Source organism: Rhinolophus sinicus, linkage group LG11 (assembly GCF_036562045.2).
Source record: "Rhinolophus sinicus isolate RSC01 linkage group LG11, ASM3656204v1, whole genome shotgun sequence".
Classification (NCBI taxonomy): Eukaryota; Metazoa; Chordata; class Mammalia; order Chiroptera; family Rhinolophidae; genus Rhinolophus; species Rhinolophus sinicus.
The window spans coordinates 61,037,931-61,055,021 of record NC_133760.1 but is presented as its reverse complement, the minus strand read 5'-3'; the positions used below and the strand labels follow the sequence as shown (position 1 = coordinate 61,055,021).

Genomic DNA, 17,091 nt, shown 5'->3' with positions numbered 1-17,091 from the left:
CACGACAAACTTCATCAGCCATGCTTTGACCCACCAAATAGCTCCATAGCCTCATGACTTAGGGTGGCCTAGATTTTTTTTCCAAAATATGGTAATTGTAACTTATACATTGAGCATATAATATGAACCACACTCTTTATTCTGCTATTTCTAAGTTTCATAACCTAACAATATAGGCATCATTTTCCTCCATTAAAAAAAAAAAATTTTTACTCTAGTAGTTAAGGGGCAGTGCCAACAAACATTTAAAGTTAGGTCTCAGTTCAAACAAGAATTCTTTCCCTTCTGTCGAAGAGTCTGTATTTCAAAACGCCAGTCAATTTCGGCTTCTACCCCAGACACAAATCTATACTAAGCTACTTGAGCTTCTGCCCAAATCTTCAGGAAAGCAAGAAGACATGCTTAACTTTTACACCCAATAATAGTAATGATACTAATAATGGTGGTAATAATAACAGCAACAGCAGCTAATGTGGGTTTAATACTTGCTATCTGCCATGGACTCTTGTAAGCACACCACAAATAGTAACTCACTTAATTCTCACAACCTTAAGAAATTGGTACTATTCTTGCTCCCATTTTACAGAGGAGAAAACTGAGGCACAGTGACACACCTGGGGTCATATAATTAGGGCCCATGGAGCCAGGTAGTCTGACTCCAGAGGTCATACTTTTAACTACTACAAAATTTGGCCTGACACTCAATACCAGTTTAAATTCACAATAAAAGTACTTCTCAAGGCGTATCTTTTCTCTAACAATGGAAAACAAGCAGCAGAGAGAGAGAGAGAGAGAAATTGGTAGAATCTCCATTCATTACCGCCAGTGCCATGTCAAATCTAAGCTAGGAAAGCTCCAGCCTTTCTACAAAGCACAGCCTAGAAGGCGGGTCTGCAGGAATAACTCAGGGGTCTGAGCACTGAGAGAAATGTTATTTTATCAAAGCCAGCCTGTGAAGCAGTCTATCAAAGCTTCCAAGTGGGAAGGCCTGTGTCCCTACCCCAAGAGAGCTGCTAGTGTAGACTGCCGCAACCTCCCCTTTCTGATGTGTGGTTTCCTCTGCTGGGTATAATTTCTGAGCCAGCTGTGGCAGGGAGACGAGAAGGAATAAGGGATTCTGCAGCCAAGGAGAACGGAAGGACTAAACGACTGCCCTGGAAGGGGCGGTACCGGGAAAGAAACTGTATCCACAGTGTTATCGGCCACCAACCAAGGACCCAGAACCCTGGCGGACTCAGCAGCTAAAGTCAGCGTCTAGATACCCACTGACTGAGGTGCAGTTACCCGGCTTGAGTGCTGCCGTTACTCCTGGCTTTCTTCTGCCCGAGGAAAGAACATAGTCTACAACATGAAGCCAGTCTGACCATCAATTGATTTTGCAAATGACAAAAGATAAGGGACACCCAAGCATCTTGCTACGGTACTGAAAAGTGTCTCGGCTCTACTACTAAAAAGAAAAGGGCGGGGGAAAACAAGTAGTAGTTTTAGTAGTAACAGCAGGAGCAGCGTCACTCCAGGCAACAATAATAAAATTCTACTTTGCAAATTTCCCTAGCAGTGCGCCCGTATGCAAATTACTGTCGCTCTCCTGTTTCCCCTGGATGTCCTGGGTGTGTGGATGGCTGCTGTAGCACCACCACCTGCAGCAAATGCATGAGGTACTTGAGTCATGCTGCTCGTCACAGTCTCGGCGATGCTAAGGAACGGGGCTGAGTCCAGCCTATTCCTCCACAAAACCCTCGGTAGATTACACTGCCCACACGCACGACAGGCCACCCCTGAGGAGCTGTGATGGGAGGACACTTGAAAAGCCGCCTTCCGTACCGGTAACTCCTGCCCTTGTGCTTGGCATTAAGTTCTGCGGAGCTTCCAGGGACACTGTGAGGCTCCCACAAAGTCACTGAGGATGGAGAGACGAGCACTGAGCAGGCCCAGGGTTCCACAGCACTCACTGGAACCAAATACCTCTTCCTTGCCTTGTTTTCCATATGGGGATTCCAAGTCAGAAATTCTGAACCAGCGTTCTGCGCTGGAAGAGCCTGAGAACCACTGGTGAAGACGTGTTCTCTCTCTGCTTATGAGTGTATCATTCAGATGGAATAATTCAAGTGCCATGTTCTAGGGATGATGATATATGAAGCAAAGTGCCTCAAGTTATAAAACTAATTTTATTTAAACAACACTGAATTTTAAAAGACCCTCATAAAATATTACGTACTTCGTGCCTTTTGAGGCAGAACATACAATCTATAGTATGAATACACAGATGTCAGCTCTTCAACAGATGAAAATTATTCCAGTGAATCACAAGTCTTCACTGCTGACTTCTTGGTGTATAATTATGTTTCAATTGGTCAAAGGTATTCGAAATAGCTGGACAATAAGTTTCTGTGCAGAAATTGCTCCAAACATATGGAAATATTTTGCGCTTGGTTATGTCACAATTTTTATTTGCAAGATATAAACTAAATACAAAGATAAAATGCAGGAATCAAGACATTCTAAATACTGTAGGTATTCACTTTTTCTTTAAAAAAATAAAAAAACTTATTTACGTCCATGCTTCCTTCACTGTGAAAACTGATAAATCAAGAAAAGTCATTATAATTAATTCAGCAGGTTAGTTGTTATTCTTCATATTGGGACTCAGTTGTTAGAGAACCTAGCACAAAAATAGAATTAAATTAAAAAAAAAAAATACAGCCTGGGACCCAAACATGCTTAAAAATTTAAATTATAAAAATGTAATACTTCGCTCTCATCAATGAATTTAAAGACCAATTAGGCTTACTGCTTTAAACATCAAATAAAGTAACCTGGGTGCCCTTACTAAGGGTTTCTGATTTTGTCAAAGGAAATCTAATAGTTCACAATCGTGTTTGTGTGTGTGTGTGTGTGTGTGTGTGTCTCATCTATGAAAACTAAAACAATATAGGCTAGGATATAGATCATATCCCATCACATCATAAAAATGTATGAAGCTTTAAATTATAAAACTAATTTGAAACAATACTGAATTTTGTTTCCATATTGTTAAACCATATTGAAAATGTTGACTTACTCAAATAACAATAACAACGCCACGATCTGCTGTGCTTTAAGCTGGTGGGCATACTCTAACCACCAGCTCTAACAGTGATCATGAGAGAAAACATTCAAGTTCTGACTTGGCCCCACACGCTTCCCACGCTGCAGGTACTGCTGGCATTTGAAGCAGTGACAGCTCCTCACCAGCTCATATCAAGCACAGGAGTAAAACTGTCACAGCCTTAAACCACTGGAGCTGGGGACAGAAGGATCAGAGGCAAACAGGGGTAGAAAGTACATACTGTCCCTGATAAAGAGCAGGATATTAATCCAATCCCACCCAGTCGCTTCCTTTGGTCATGAGTCCCTGATCCGTACATACCACCAAGAAAGCTGTTTTTTCTTCTTTTAAGCAAAAGAAATGATTTTTGCTAAGTAGCAATGAATACCTGCTGGTAGTTACTAGGGTCTGATAAAACGAATGAAAAGGGGTGGCCGGTTGGCTCAGTTGGTTAGAGCATGAACTCTGAGCAACAGGGTTGCCGATTCGATTCCCACATGGGCCAATGAGCTGCGTCCTTCACAACTAGATTGAAGGACAACGACTTGGAGCTGATGGGCCCTGGAGAAACACACTGTCCCCCAATATTCCCAAATAAAATTTATTAAAAGAAAAGAGAGGGAGAGAAAGGAAGGGAAGAAGGAGGACAGGGAAAGGAAGAAAGAAGAGAGGGAAGGGAAACCTAGTTTCACAGGCCTATGATTTGTGAAAGGGTTGGGGCCTCCTTGCTGCCCAAGGTAACTGAAGTTAATTGTCACCCCTAGTAGTCTGAAGTTTGTCCCCAAGACGCGTGTCCAACAAGGCTGGCCTTGCCCCTTCCCAACAAGGCACGCACCAAACAAATCTTGTTTCTCCCTGAAGATGGGGCAAATTAGCCCAACTGCGGACCATCTCTTTCCTACTGCATTTTGAAGGACCCTCCCCTCCACAAATACATACCGCCACAGGTTTAATCACCAGAGGTCAAAAGAGGAATAAATAGGAGGAAATACTTAGTCCTTAGAGCCAGCATGGCAACCCTTTCTTGGTCTCCCTGTCTCAGGATTGCTCAGAGGCCAGAGCCACTAGCCGAACCAAGCTTGGAGCTCGCAGCATCTCACTCCAGACAGAATTCCCAGCACTACTGCAAGGGGTCACTGCTTCCATCAGCCCCCCTTCCATTGTGAGCCACAGTGATAGAAGGATGAATGGCAGGGGAGGGGCTGCAGGCAGGAACCCAACCAAACTGGGAGTGGGGAAGAAGGTAGAGGAGACACTCTGCGGACAGGACGGGATGGGGCCCTGGGCGCTGAAAAGCCAGGAAAAGGGGGGGCTCAGAAGCTAGTGGGCTGGACTTAGCTGTCTTCTCCCCAGTGATTTCTCAGCCCCTCCACCTTTCTTAGATCAGAAGAGTCATGCTGACACTAAGGGAGGGTTGGGAATCAGGCAAAGGGGAAACAGCACGTGAGGCGAGAAGAATTTTACGGTCCCCTCTTGCTCCCTTTTGGACACAAAGCTCAGAGTAGAGGGCCACGTGGGTACAAGGAGTGGAGATGACGGACAACAGGGCACAAGCAAGGCTGCCTTCTTTTCCTCTCCAACGGCGGGGCGAGTGGAATGCTCAGGAAAGTGGAAACTTCCTAAGCCCTTGGAGTGTCAGGAATTCGGTGTCATTTCAGTGGGGATTGCCTCCACGGGCAACATGTGGCTGTATAATCCAAGGAAAATGAAAACAAACGTTCTTTGATTTATTTAGAAACCTAATTAGAAGCAATGGCAAGCATGTGTGCCAAGTTCTGCCTCTCTGGGGAGCCTGGGATGCAATCTGTACATTGGTATTAGGAAAACTGAGGAATGACACGATCTGGAGGTTCTAGTCATGTGATTTCAAGGCTGAGGCATGGCCTCCACGGACACTCTTTCTTGGCTTGTCTTTTCCCCCACGTTCCAGCATCCAGGACATTCCAGACAAACCAGGAGGGTGGCTAGCTGAAGTTCCAGCACAGCCCTATAAGGGTTCCTCATGACTTCAGTTAGTCTCTCCGTGACAACAGGATTTTGTGACCCTGGAACAAGAGACGCCGCCTATGCAGGGGAGTCTGTGGTCCAAGCGGAATTGTAGTGCTCTCTGCAAAGGATCCACCACAGGGAGCCCCCACTCCGTGTGAAAAGGCCCCAACCCTCGGCCCAACTACGGTTGCTCCACGATGAAGAGGAGGCTTTCCTTTGTCAAAGCTCCACGTGTTTGTGCCGTGTGCCCTCTGGGCAGACGAGGGCCGGGTGAGGACTGAGTCCCCCTGATGGTGACGGTCCCCTCACCATCAATACCCTACATACTAAACGATGCCCAGTGCCCCAGAATATCTGAAAGAACAAGGAGCAGGAACAGAACAACAGGTCGGAAGGGGAACTCATGTAAACCGGTGCACAAAAATCCTCACGTAGTGCTCAGACGTACACCAATACGGCCGAGTCTGCATAGCCACGATCTGGACTTAGGACAATCCCGGGGGGCTACTTGAGTGATTGTCCGTGTCGCTGCAACAGTCTTTTAACCACTGACCTTGCCAAAGCACATTTGGGACATTCATTCAATAAATAACGTTAACCATCCCCATGTGCATAAAGCAACACTGAGTGCTGTGCAGGAAATAAAAAGGAAGACGCTTCTGTCCTTCCTGGGAGAAGCTCATGAGCCACTTGAGGAGAGAAGAAGAACCTGACAGAAAAGGCCATCAACAGGAGAAGGCCACCCCTGGCTACGTGCTAAATGGACAGCTCAGGAAACCAGAGCTCTCATTTACAGGAGGGTAAAACCTCGGAGGCTGAGTCAGGGTCTCTGAGAACCTAACAAAGAAAGCAAATTCTTGAATGGGGCCTTAATAGATGTCTACATTTCAAACATTGAGGACACTCCAGCAGGGAGAAGTCTCATTACACAGTATATGCTGATTTTTCCTACAAGGCACTGAGACTGGCTTTGGCGCATCCAATGGGACACCATCACCGGACACACAGGTGTCCATTTGCAGAGGTCGCTGGGCACCAGGTTTGATTGGTGAGTGTGGAGGCATCTATGTGTGTACCCAGTTGGGGCATCAAGTGAGCAGGGTGTCCCCTGGCACTAGGAGTGGGAAGAAGCCGGAGGATCTGTGTCCTCAGGGGCTACGAGAGAAATGACAGAGCAGGACTCTTCCTGAGAGGCCGATGGTAGAGTTCCAAGAAGATGGGAGTCTGCTGTGTTTCTATCTGGCTATGATCCAACCCCAAGAACAGTGCCTGATGCACAACAGGAACTCAACAGCCATTCTGGAAGGAAGGGAGCGAGGGAAGGAGGACAGGAAAAAGGGCCTGCGGAGAAGGGACTTCTCCCCACTTCAGCTCCCAACCCAGCCCCAGTGCGGAGAACTGGTGGCTTTGCAATAATGAGACAAAAACCCCACGAGGGCATAAGCATTCTCACAACAGGCGATCCCCAAAAAAGAGGTGAGAAGGCACCCTAAGTGTGCTTGAGGGGTGGAAGACCTCTGCAAACAGTAGAGGAAAAGTAGGGGAGAGGCTTTGTGGTGCTTAGAGCTGAACAACTGGCTTGTGAACACAAGTGAGGTGTCTTCTGGGGAGCCCCAGAAACATGTGCTGGAAAGGCTATTTTGGGGAATGCTAAGCTCTCATGTGGATGGGTCGAGTTAAGAACAGGAAGTCTGTGTTATCGCTGCTCATGTGATTTTACCTATATCTACAGGCTAATTAGATCTCGGACTATTTATTTGGGTAACAGTTGTGGGGTGGGGGAGGAAACCTGCTAGACAGAATTGGGGGCGGCAAGCCAGCCAGCCTTCCAGAACAGAAATCCTGGTTGGGTGATGCAGATTAGGCTAGAAAGCTGGATTGGGGAAAGAATGCTAACGTCCTGAAATTTAGGCCGAGAAATACAAATTTTAGCCTAACAGGCAATGGGGCACTACCAGAGTTTTTGAGACTAAATTGGCAAAAATAATAATTTAATTGTGGTGCCAGTATGTAGTGCTATCTGAAAGCAGAAGGAAAAAGGTAAGAGGAAATGACATGAGTAATTTAATAATTCAGTCAAACCATAAATACTGAATACCTACTAAGGTCCAGGCACTGACCCAGGAGGGGATACGGTGGTGAATATTAAAAAACCTTTACTTTGATCTCACGCAGCTTACATTCTCTGGAGAGACAGACAATAAACAAGATAAATAAGTATAATATATAATATGATAATAGAAATAAGTACTAAAGAGAAAAATTAAAGACAGAACAGGGAGTATCGAGAGTCGGGGAAAGTTCAAGTTGTACACACGTTGGCCAGGAAAGGGCTCCCTGAGAAGACATATTTTGAGAAACATGGAGTCTGCCATGTAGATATCTGGGGGAAAAGCACTGCTGGCAAATGGAACAGCAAGTGCAAAGCCCAGAGGCATGAGGACCTTGGGAGATTGAGGAGAGACGAAGGGGCCGTGTTCCTAGAGTGGAGTAAACTCGGTGGAGATGAGGCCAGACAATAATGGCGGCCAGATCACATGGGGTCTTGTAGGTCATGGTTAAGACGTTGGCTTTCTTTTTTTCCTGAAAGAGAGTAAGTAATGAGAGTCCACAGTGCTGATTCCCATATTAGCCAATTAGGGCTGGAATTAGAGTGACAAGAATGGGATGCAAAAAAAAGGCAGACATGTAAGAGTGACCCCTTTTCCAGTCACATGCAGGCCTCCCCTAAGGTTAGCACAGATCTCTCGTATCTGGGCCTTACGTCTCTCAGTAGAATAACTGGTAGCCAAGGACAGCTTCACTCCCAGACCTTGGTTAGCTGGCTTCTGGTGGGCATTGGCTGACTGTGTTCCGGTTGGAATTTCCTCTAAAGGACTGCAATAAAACTCAATTTGCTCTTCAAACCGCATATTTTGTTCTGCTCTAAGGAACACATTACCTGAAGCAATCTGCATATGAAGTGTTTACGTTTCTAGAGTCACCTCCCCTGAGTCATCTCGGATATACCTGTAAACCTACAGGATCAGCAGGCCCCACCTGAGCTAAGGCCCAGGGTGTCGATTCACAGCTTCCCTTGAGACGCAGAGAAAGAATAAAAGTGAGCTGAATCTGAGAACTAGAAAGACACATGAAAACCTCTCTTCCTCCTAAAAATCAGCCAATGGAGGTTCCCAGGAAGCACAATTTGGCAAGAACCAAAATGTGAGAAACCATGTTAATTCAAAGCTGGTTATAAAGAATGAGACCTCATTGTGTTTGACCATGAAGTTAGGATGGGGGGAAGCTATGGTCAGAATGACACAGGATTCATTTTAAGGGGAAAAAGGGTGCATGGATCTCAATAGCTTACTTTTACATTAAAACTTGTACCAAAGCATTTTCTTTAGGAGTGGTTTAAAAATCTCTCATATTGGTGAGTTTAATACATATTTTTAAGGAGAAGAAGGTACAAGCACTCTGACGGGCTTCAATAGAAATGTGCAGGTGAACCCTGGAGGTCTGAGACCTTGACTGGTAACTAGTGTACACCGCTACCACCTTTTGTAATTCTAAATAAAATGCAGGTACAGTTATTGATACATGAAACAAATATGCATCGCAGCCGTTACTTATGAAAAGTACGGCGATGGCCTGATCAGTCTGTACTGGGCAGTGCAAATTTAATGGAAAATACCAATCTAGCTGCTCTCAGAGCTGGGTTTTGTAATGCTAAGCGTGCCCTCTCCATGGACTGGGCCAGAGATTGTTATGCTGCTCAGGCCTTCTTCTGCCCCTCCTTCCTGGTCATGAGGCATTCAAAAGGGATGTCAGTCTAATGAGCTCCAAGAAATCTTCAAAAATCCATCATACTATTTCCCACGCCTGGTTCTCATTTTACCCAAGGACACTTCCTATTGCCGTAACTATTACTGTTGACTGTCTCTGAGCTTTGTTGCTCTCATCTCATTTCTGCTTTGTAATGTCATCTGCTTCTTGTCTTTTCTCTTATTTCTGTTTTCCCATTTGTTTCCTCTATGCTTCCCAGCATTGGTGGCAGCAGGTCCGAGCTTATATGACCATGGCCGGTCAATAGTTTTAACTTTACCAACTGCTACCTTCCTGTCTTTGGTGCTTTCCAGCTGCTTTTGAGGCTGTTCCCATTCAATTTTTATACTCTTTTCAAAGTTATCTCACAGCAAAGTTGTTATATACCTTATAGTAGATTAATTGAAGTGTGCAAAACATAAATATATATGTGCAAAAATATATATAAATACGATTATAAGTATACTTATAAGTACAAATTCATACAATTATATAAGTAGAAATTCACACAATTAGAGCCCTACATACACAAACACGAGTGTACTCACAAATTTCAAGAAGACTAATATGATGAGGACGGACTGGACATATTACAGAAGTCTTAAGGAAGACAACAGGAAATGGTGTCTCAGTGTTGTCTTGATGGCTCTCTCTAGTTCCGAGGTTAATATCAAGGGCCTGGCTGAGATCTGAGGCTTAACACAAACTAGAACCACCGAAGTCTGCCTTTGAATCCTCGCTGGTGTAATAGCACCAGACACGCCACCTTACTTCCAGTAGGAATCCTCACACATCCTCCTCATCAGTTCCCTTTGTGGAAATAGATGCAATTGTTGTTTAAAGGCCACAGCTTTAAGATGTCTAAACAGTAATTTAGAGACATTTTTTACCCGGAAAATTGTATCTGCCACGTAAGAAGCCACATCAAGCCGTGGTGAATTCGCTCTTTTTTCATTGCCGTGTCCTCCATCCCAAGCTATTGGCGACATAATTAAGACAGTCTGTCAACCACTCTAGCCCAGGAAGTCCACCATTTCCATCATGGTTCACCCAACACTGTATTTCCGATGGGCAGTATGGTTTCCACTCACAGACACACACCTCTCCATACCATTTCCTGTAAGGACATCATTACCCAGCGCAGAGTTGTTACTGGGAGGCTGGCAGTGTGATGCACACATTATGTGCGCTGAATCAGATGCAAAGCATTGTTATTAAGTCACAGGGCTGTACCGACATTAAATAACAACAGGACTGCACCACACAAACACATACTCAGATACAAACACATAATGCAGCCTTGGTCTAAAATTATTATTGCCGAAGTGATGGCAATTATTCTCTAAGAATAAAACAACACACACACACACACACACACGGCTTAATCAAAGTTTAGAATAAAGGCAAAAGAACTGCACACAGATACAGAAAAGTTATGAAGCTGGACGGTGATTAAGAGTCTCTAACTTTTCTTTCCTTTACCTTAAACTGCCTCCAGTAACCACCCCCTAGTAACCACCCCCCAAAATGGGTGTTGTTGATCAAAATTGGCCAATCCTAGGAAAACTGCAATTTGTGAGCATTTCCCAAATACTTTTCCACTGAATACTGAGATCCCACAAGACGTCAATGGATGATCTGTGGGGAAAATATGGGTTCAACCACCCTCCTCTTGCCCCCAGAAAAAGCGTAGGAAATCCTTCTCATCTTATGCCCTTCTTCGAGCTCCATGATACATATTTTATAGAAAAGGTATTCAGTGTTTTCTAAACTTATTTGGTCACAAGCCTCTTTCAATGAATAATACCCCATATTGTTCTTAGGAGTTTAGTGCTCTCCAGAACACCATTTTTTTAGGTAGACAATGATACCATTGATCCAAGTTCCCTAGGAATGAGGGACAAAATCCTAAAGTCCCCTGGGCTCTGTATCCCTTCACTATCACTATTGCACGAAGTGAGCAGGATCAGTATTAGATTCTCAAGTATATGGACGGCTCTCTATGCCAAATAACTAGTTATACCAGTACCGATGACAGTTGTAATAGTAACAATGGCTGGTATTTACTGAGAGCCTACCCTGTGCCCGACACGGCTCTAAGTGTGCACTTGAATGAGCTCATGGAAATGGCCGACCATCTGGCCAGACACATACGGGCAACATCGCCTGTACCCACAGGAACATCCACTCCGTCTACTCCCGTCCACCGACTAAGGGTCAGCAGCACAGGCTGCCTGGGCAAAAGCTTTTTCAAAACTATTGTTCTTGATAGCTATGCTCTCCCTGAGTCATCTTGACTCATGACCGCATCCATATTCTAAGGGTGAGAGAGGCCTCTGGTAGAGAATGGTCTTGGCAGCTTCTGGAGATGGCGTCTTCAAGCAACTCAGAAAGCTGGCCAAACTGCCTGGGCTTTTCTGCCACACTGGTGGTTCCCTCTGACAGCCCACACCCCGCTCAGCCAAGCCACCATCAGGATGTGGATGATCGCTCCGCCATGCTGGACAACCGGCATGGAGGGATTCTGAGGCTCAAATCCAGTGCCATTTGCTCAGCGGTGTACATCTGCTCGGCCCAAATGCACGAACGGGCAGAAAACCATGGCAGTGGGCACAGGGCACTGACTCTCTCATCGTCTTGCCCACACACACAGACACACAAGAGCCAGCATCTGCCCATCTTCCAGAGATGAAACAGACCAGGTGTGACCAGGTTCTGGATTTGTTTTTTTAAAAAAAAAAAAAAAAAAAGCTGAAAGTTTCCTTCAGTCAGGTCAGGGACTAGAAGCTTCTCATCAGTTTCTTCCAAGGATGCAGGGATATGGCGAGCATGCTTGTGCACAAATGCTGTGATCGCCTCCAGTGAGGAGGCCTCTGATTCCCCAGTAAGAAGCCAGGGCCTGTGAGCTGTTTTCCAGAATGGGTCACGTTGATTTGTCACATGCAGTTGGTCCCACCCATGACCTAGTGAGACTATGCATATTACACACAGCAGCAAAATGACAGGTAAACCTCTAAGAGTCTGTGTTGGGGTACCACAGGACAACCCCAAACATAAGGCCTTGTTGAAACCAAAGTCTGGTTAAACTTCTAAGGAGCTCATTCAACTTAATGACATTGAAATATAAGCAAGAACAGGAGAGAAGAGGGAGGATATTAACATGTGTCAACTAATTGAATCCTTCTACCAATTCTGAGAGGCAGATGTCACCATCACCATTTTATAGGGGAACCTGAACCTCAGAAAAGCAGGGCAGAGCTAGGGTTTTCATCCAGACCCATTTGTCTCCAGGGCTGCATGGTTCCTCACTCTCTACTTCCCCTCAGCCCCATATCACGTGGCCCGAATGCAACTCATTCATTTATTCACTACAACTATGTTAGTTAATCGGCAAGCGATATGGCAAGATACCTTACAATCAAGGTCGTGTTACAGGTGGAATTGGCCATTTTTGACAAACATTACTCACCAGAAAAAGATGAAAGCAAAATACACAAACAAAACAAACAAACAAAAAAGCAAAACAATACCCATGAGCCTACACACACACACACACACACATACACACACAAAGGTGACATAAGCATATTTAAAAATAGAGAAGATATACCTGGCGAGAGGATTCTGAAGTCTGACAGTTCCTTTTTCCTCTTACCCAAGCTATACACGTTCACTCACCTACCTGTCTACCTACTCTCTTGCCCACAGCTCCCAGCTCCTGGAACCTATCTGCCTACTGCTCCCTTTTCCAGAAAGCCACGTACCTCTCCGCCAAAATCCTCAATCAAGACTGATTTCAATGTACCTCTGTGTGTGAGAGCAATTGTGAGCCTCCTGCAAGTATCTGTCCAGCCAGGGAAGGTAACTCACCTTACAGAATGGCTACTGTATGTGTTTCCTAGGGCTGCCCTAACAAAGGACCGCAAATTGGGTGGCTTAAAACAACAGACATGTATTCTCTCCCAGGCTGGAAGCTTCAAGTCTGAAATCAAGGAGTCAGCAGGGCAGGTCCCCTTCTGAGGGCTCCGAGGGAGAGTTCCAGGCCTCTCTCGTGGCTTCTGGGAGAGCCTGCTGGCCTCAGTGTCCCTTGGCTTCCAGCTGCATCGCTCCGGTCTCTGCCTCTGTCGTTACAGGACCTTCTTCCCGGTGTGTGTATCTCTGTGTGCTCTCCACTTCTTAGAAGGACACATGTCATATTGGATTACGGCGCACCCTGCTCCAGTGTGACCTCATCTTAACTAATTATATCTGTAACAACCCTATTTCCAAATGATGTCACATTCTGAGAGAGCTGGGGTTAGGACTTCACAATATCTTTCCGGGCTACACAATTCAACCCCTACCAGCTAGTATATGTCCAGTGTGAGGACCAACCCACTTCGCTTGGTCCTGATGCCGTCTGAATTGATTCAGTGGCCTCTACCCATTATGTCTGACAGCACAGAGAATCATCTGTAGAGTTTGTTTCTTTTAACGTATTCATACCTAGTGCCACTCACCAGAGACTCTGATGTGATAGATCCAGGCTGGGAACCAACCATTAAAAAAATAATAATACAATGGAAAACTAAAGTTTCATAAGTGACTATAATGCTCATCCAGAAATAAGAACCACCAAGGGTCATCTGAATAACACTCTAAATTAGAAAACGGAGGCAAAAAGGAGGGAAACAGTATGTCCCAACTTCACCCAGTACGTAGATGGAACAGCAGATTTTAAACCCAGGTCCGTCTCACGCAAAACCCACTTCTTTCCAGCTACCCGATGTGTAGTTGGTACTGTGACTACACTTGTTGTGTATAGCCACACATGAGGTAGGCATGTGGCTTTTCAGTGTAAAAACGTGTGCGCTGGTATCTGCTTTAGGGATTATCAGTGGAAGCGTGAGTTTCTTTAGGAACAAACATTTACCGGAACTTCTTGGTCTACCCCATAACAAAGGATGAGAACAGCTTCTACAGAGGGTACCCACTAAACTGTGAGGTTGTCACTTACAATTCAATGTCACTCTCAACACTGTCTGAAGTTTCTGGTACTGGGTACTCAGCCCATACACATTTCTAGAATAAAGGAAGGAACAGACATCCATCTAAATAAATATCACCAAACAAGAGTGACTCTAGTTGGAATTTTATTTCATTTTGCCCCATAATCATGTTGGGAAACAGCGATCATTCTGCTCCAATTTCATTAGTTTTGCATCCCTTTCTCCTCTCTAGACCAGAAAAAGAAACAGTTACTAATTTGGGGACTGTCACTGATTTGCAAATAACTTTAATCTCATTAACTATCTGCTCGCAGACATTCTTCAGTATTAAAGGTTGCCACTAGAGAAACGTAGGGGAGGAAGGATTTAAAGGTCATTTGGTTCAGCTGCGAGGCTTTGGAGCAAACTCTTCTACAACTGTCTTCATGTCCTGTGATGTCGCCACCTTGCTTTCCTCGCCCTCCAATGTCAGTCCCCAAATATCAAACCAGATGGTAGTAGGAGGTCGTGGATTTGCAAGACAGCTTTGGTTTTAAATAGACTATTGCAGTGTCCCCATAAGTTAGGGCGACAGTTTCCTGGTGCAGTTCTGGCTTACTCTTAACACATTGCGTATGGCGGGGTTTAAATCCCTCGTGAAGATTCTCGTGATCCATATTAATGTTACAGCAGCAGCCACTTTCATCCTCAAACATGTCTTGGGTTAGACAATATGTTATATGGCCGTGCTTCATAAGCACACAGACATTTATAACATGCACTCCAAGTTTTGGTTCAGAAAACATGGACACCCCTCCCCGCCCATCCATCCTTATTTCCATTCTTACCTAACACATGCCCTTTGGGGTGCCCATGCATGTCTCACGATTACCTCTTCCCTTGTACAAAGCTTGTCCCTGCCTCTGAGTTTGCTCATGTTCCTCTCGCTGCCTGAATTGTTCTCCTTCCTCAATCCCACGTATGTAAATCGTACCCATCTTTCAAAACTGCACTCAACCCCCATTTCCATGAAGCCGCCTCTGTCTACTCAACCCACACTGACTTCTCTTAACTTCTGCCCATGACATTTGCTTTGCTAAAATAGGGTGAGGAGTGAAAGGCACCTTTTCAGTGATGGATCCCCTCCTCCGCCAAGCGCTCTGCCTACGTTTTGTGTAGAAGACGGCAGGTAGCACCTGGTTATGGTAATTCAGTCCCTATCTCAATAGGTCAGCTTTCTTCAAAGCTGGCTCATTAAAAGAAATGAGAATGCAGTAATCTACGTATGCATTTTTCTTACAAAACTGTTGTTCAATTCGAAGACAGCTGCAAATAGAACACTTAAACTAGAGACTCTCTGAGAGATCTCCTTGCCTACCCCTGCTCCCGTACCCCAAAGCACCCCCATCCCAGCGTCAAGATGGTCATCCAACTTATTTGTAGACACGCCCTTTGAGCCCATCTCTCCAAGCAACTTGTTCACTTGCTGGGAAGATCTAGCTGTTAAAGTTCTTCCTTATAATATAGGTATTTTCTCCAAGTTAAGTTTGTGGACTTAACTGCACCATAATTATTTGAGGTGCTTATTAAAAATCAGATTCCCAAGTCCAACTCCAGGCATACTGAAGCACCATTTGGAGTGAGAAAAGAAACAATAATCTACATTGTTAAGAGAATTTCCAGATGGTGTTTATCATACCAGAGTGTAAGGTCCACTGTTTGAGTCAGTGGATCCTACAGTATTGAGAACTATATTTTGAGGAAGTTCCAGCAGAACACTGGGAATTTTCACAACTCCATTACCTCCTTACATTGACCTAAAATTCCCTTTATTCTCCTTGTTTTTCCTGGCCTGGGGGAATCGTGACCAAGTTATAATCAGTTTGTGGACAGCAATGTTATTTACTGATACCAGGCTTAAGGAGTTCAAAATTATATATGCAAGTAAGAGTGGGTTTCCTTTTTCCCATTTTATGCTCTCAAGACCAGCATTTATGCAATTAGCTAAGATCCTAATGTTAATTCATTATTTAGAAGATTTTAGTCCAAATAGCTGAGCTTCTTCCTCTTGGTTTTGGTTAATTTAATCAAACTCCATGCAATTATACTTTCATTAAAAATACATATGCATAAAGTCAAAATGATATTTAAGTCAACTGAATTTACAATCAGATTAAAAGTAATGCAAACAATTAAGTACAGATCTGAGTTGGAAGCAAAACTAAAAACAATTTAATCCTACTCCATTTTGCTACCAAGAAGGTAGCTAACGCCCCAAGTTCAAGAGTTCTCAGTCTCACACAGGGAGCGGTAAACTTGCGATTCAAACTCAGGGTTCCCAACTGTAAATTGCATCTGTACATCTGGGCCTTTCCCTGACATGTAACTATTCCCAACTTCACTCAAACACACACTGGTCCTCCAAAACGCTCATAAAGTTTTCAAAACAAAATCTATAAAGTAGGCTTCACAACAGCTAATATAATTTTAAAGGTCTTGGTTCCCTAGCTTTGTGAGTCCAAACAGCCAGATAAAAGTCCTTAGGGGCTATATTCTCCTATAAGCTTTGATGGAAACTCAATTTCGTCCCTATTAGTTATTAATAAAAACATATTCACTTGTAATTCCAAGGTCCTACATTTCACCCTAAATCTTTCTTCCACACAATAAACAAACATAACCAGAAAAAATGTTTTATTATGTCCGTGATGAGGCTCACTTCCATAGATAAGAAGGAACATCTTTCTTCATCACGTTCTTTTCAGACCCATCGTTTTAAACGACACAAAAATTTTAAGTTCACTTTCTCAACACTAAAATTTTAGTTCCTCACAACTTACTGCCGGGCAACCATGCTGTCTTCCCAGAACATAAAGAGAAATTAACATTTAAACAGATTGTTCTAAATAGGGCCATAAAGTAAATTTTAAAAAGCAAAGGATACTCTGATGTAGTTGACTGCTGACTGTTCATATGGTTTCTAGAATGTTCTCCTCCAGTATTTAGTCCGAATTATTTGCTAGCCTACACCCACCACCAGATAGTCTTTTCCATCCATCCCCACCTTCACCCACCAGTAAGGCCCTGCACCACACACTCTCTCCTTGAAATGAGTATCCCCTCCCACAGACACCCTTCCTCCACACCCAGACCTCTCTCCCACATGGAAGCCCCTTCCATAAGCAGACATTTCCTCAGGCTCACTCTCCCTCTCTCCTACCCAACGCACAAACAAAACCA

The 17,091-nt window shown here is 44.4% G+C and overlaps 1 protein-coding gene across 13 annotated transcripts in view; it reads right to left on the bottom strand.

Annotated features, from left to right (window-relative positions):
* Nucleotides 1-17,091, bottom strand: part of DGKI (diacylglycerol kinase iota) — a 376,792-nt gene that overhangs the window by 229,038 nt on the left and 130,663 nt on the right. The gene's annotated exons all lie outside the window — the stretch shown is intronic.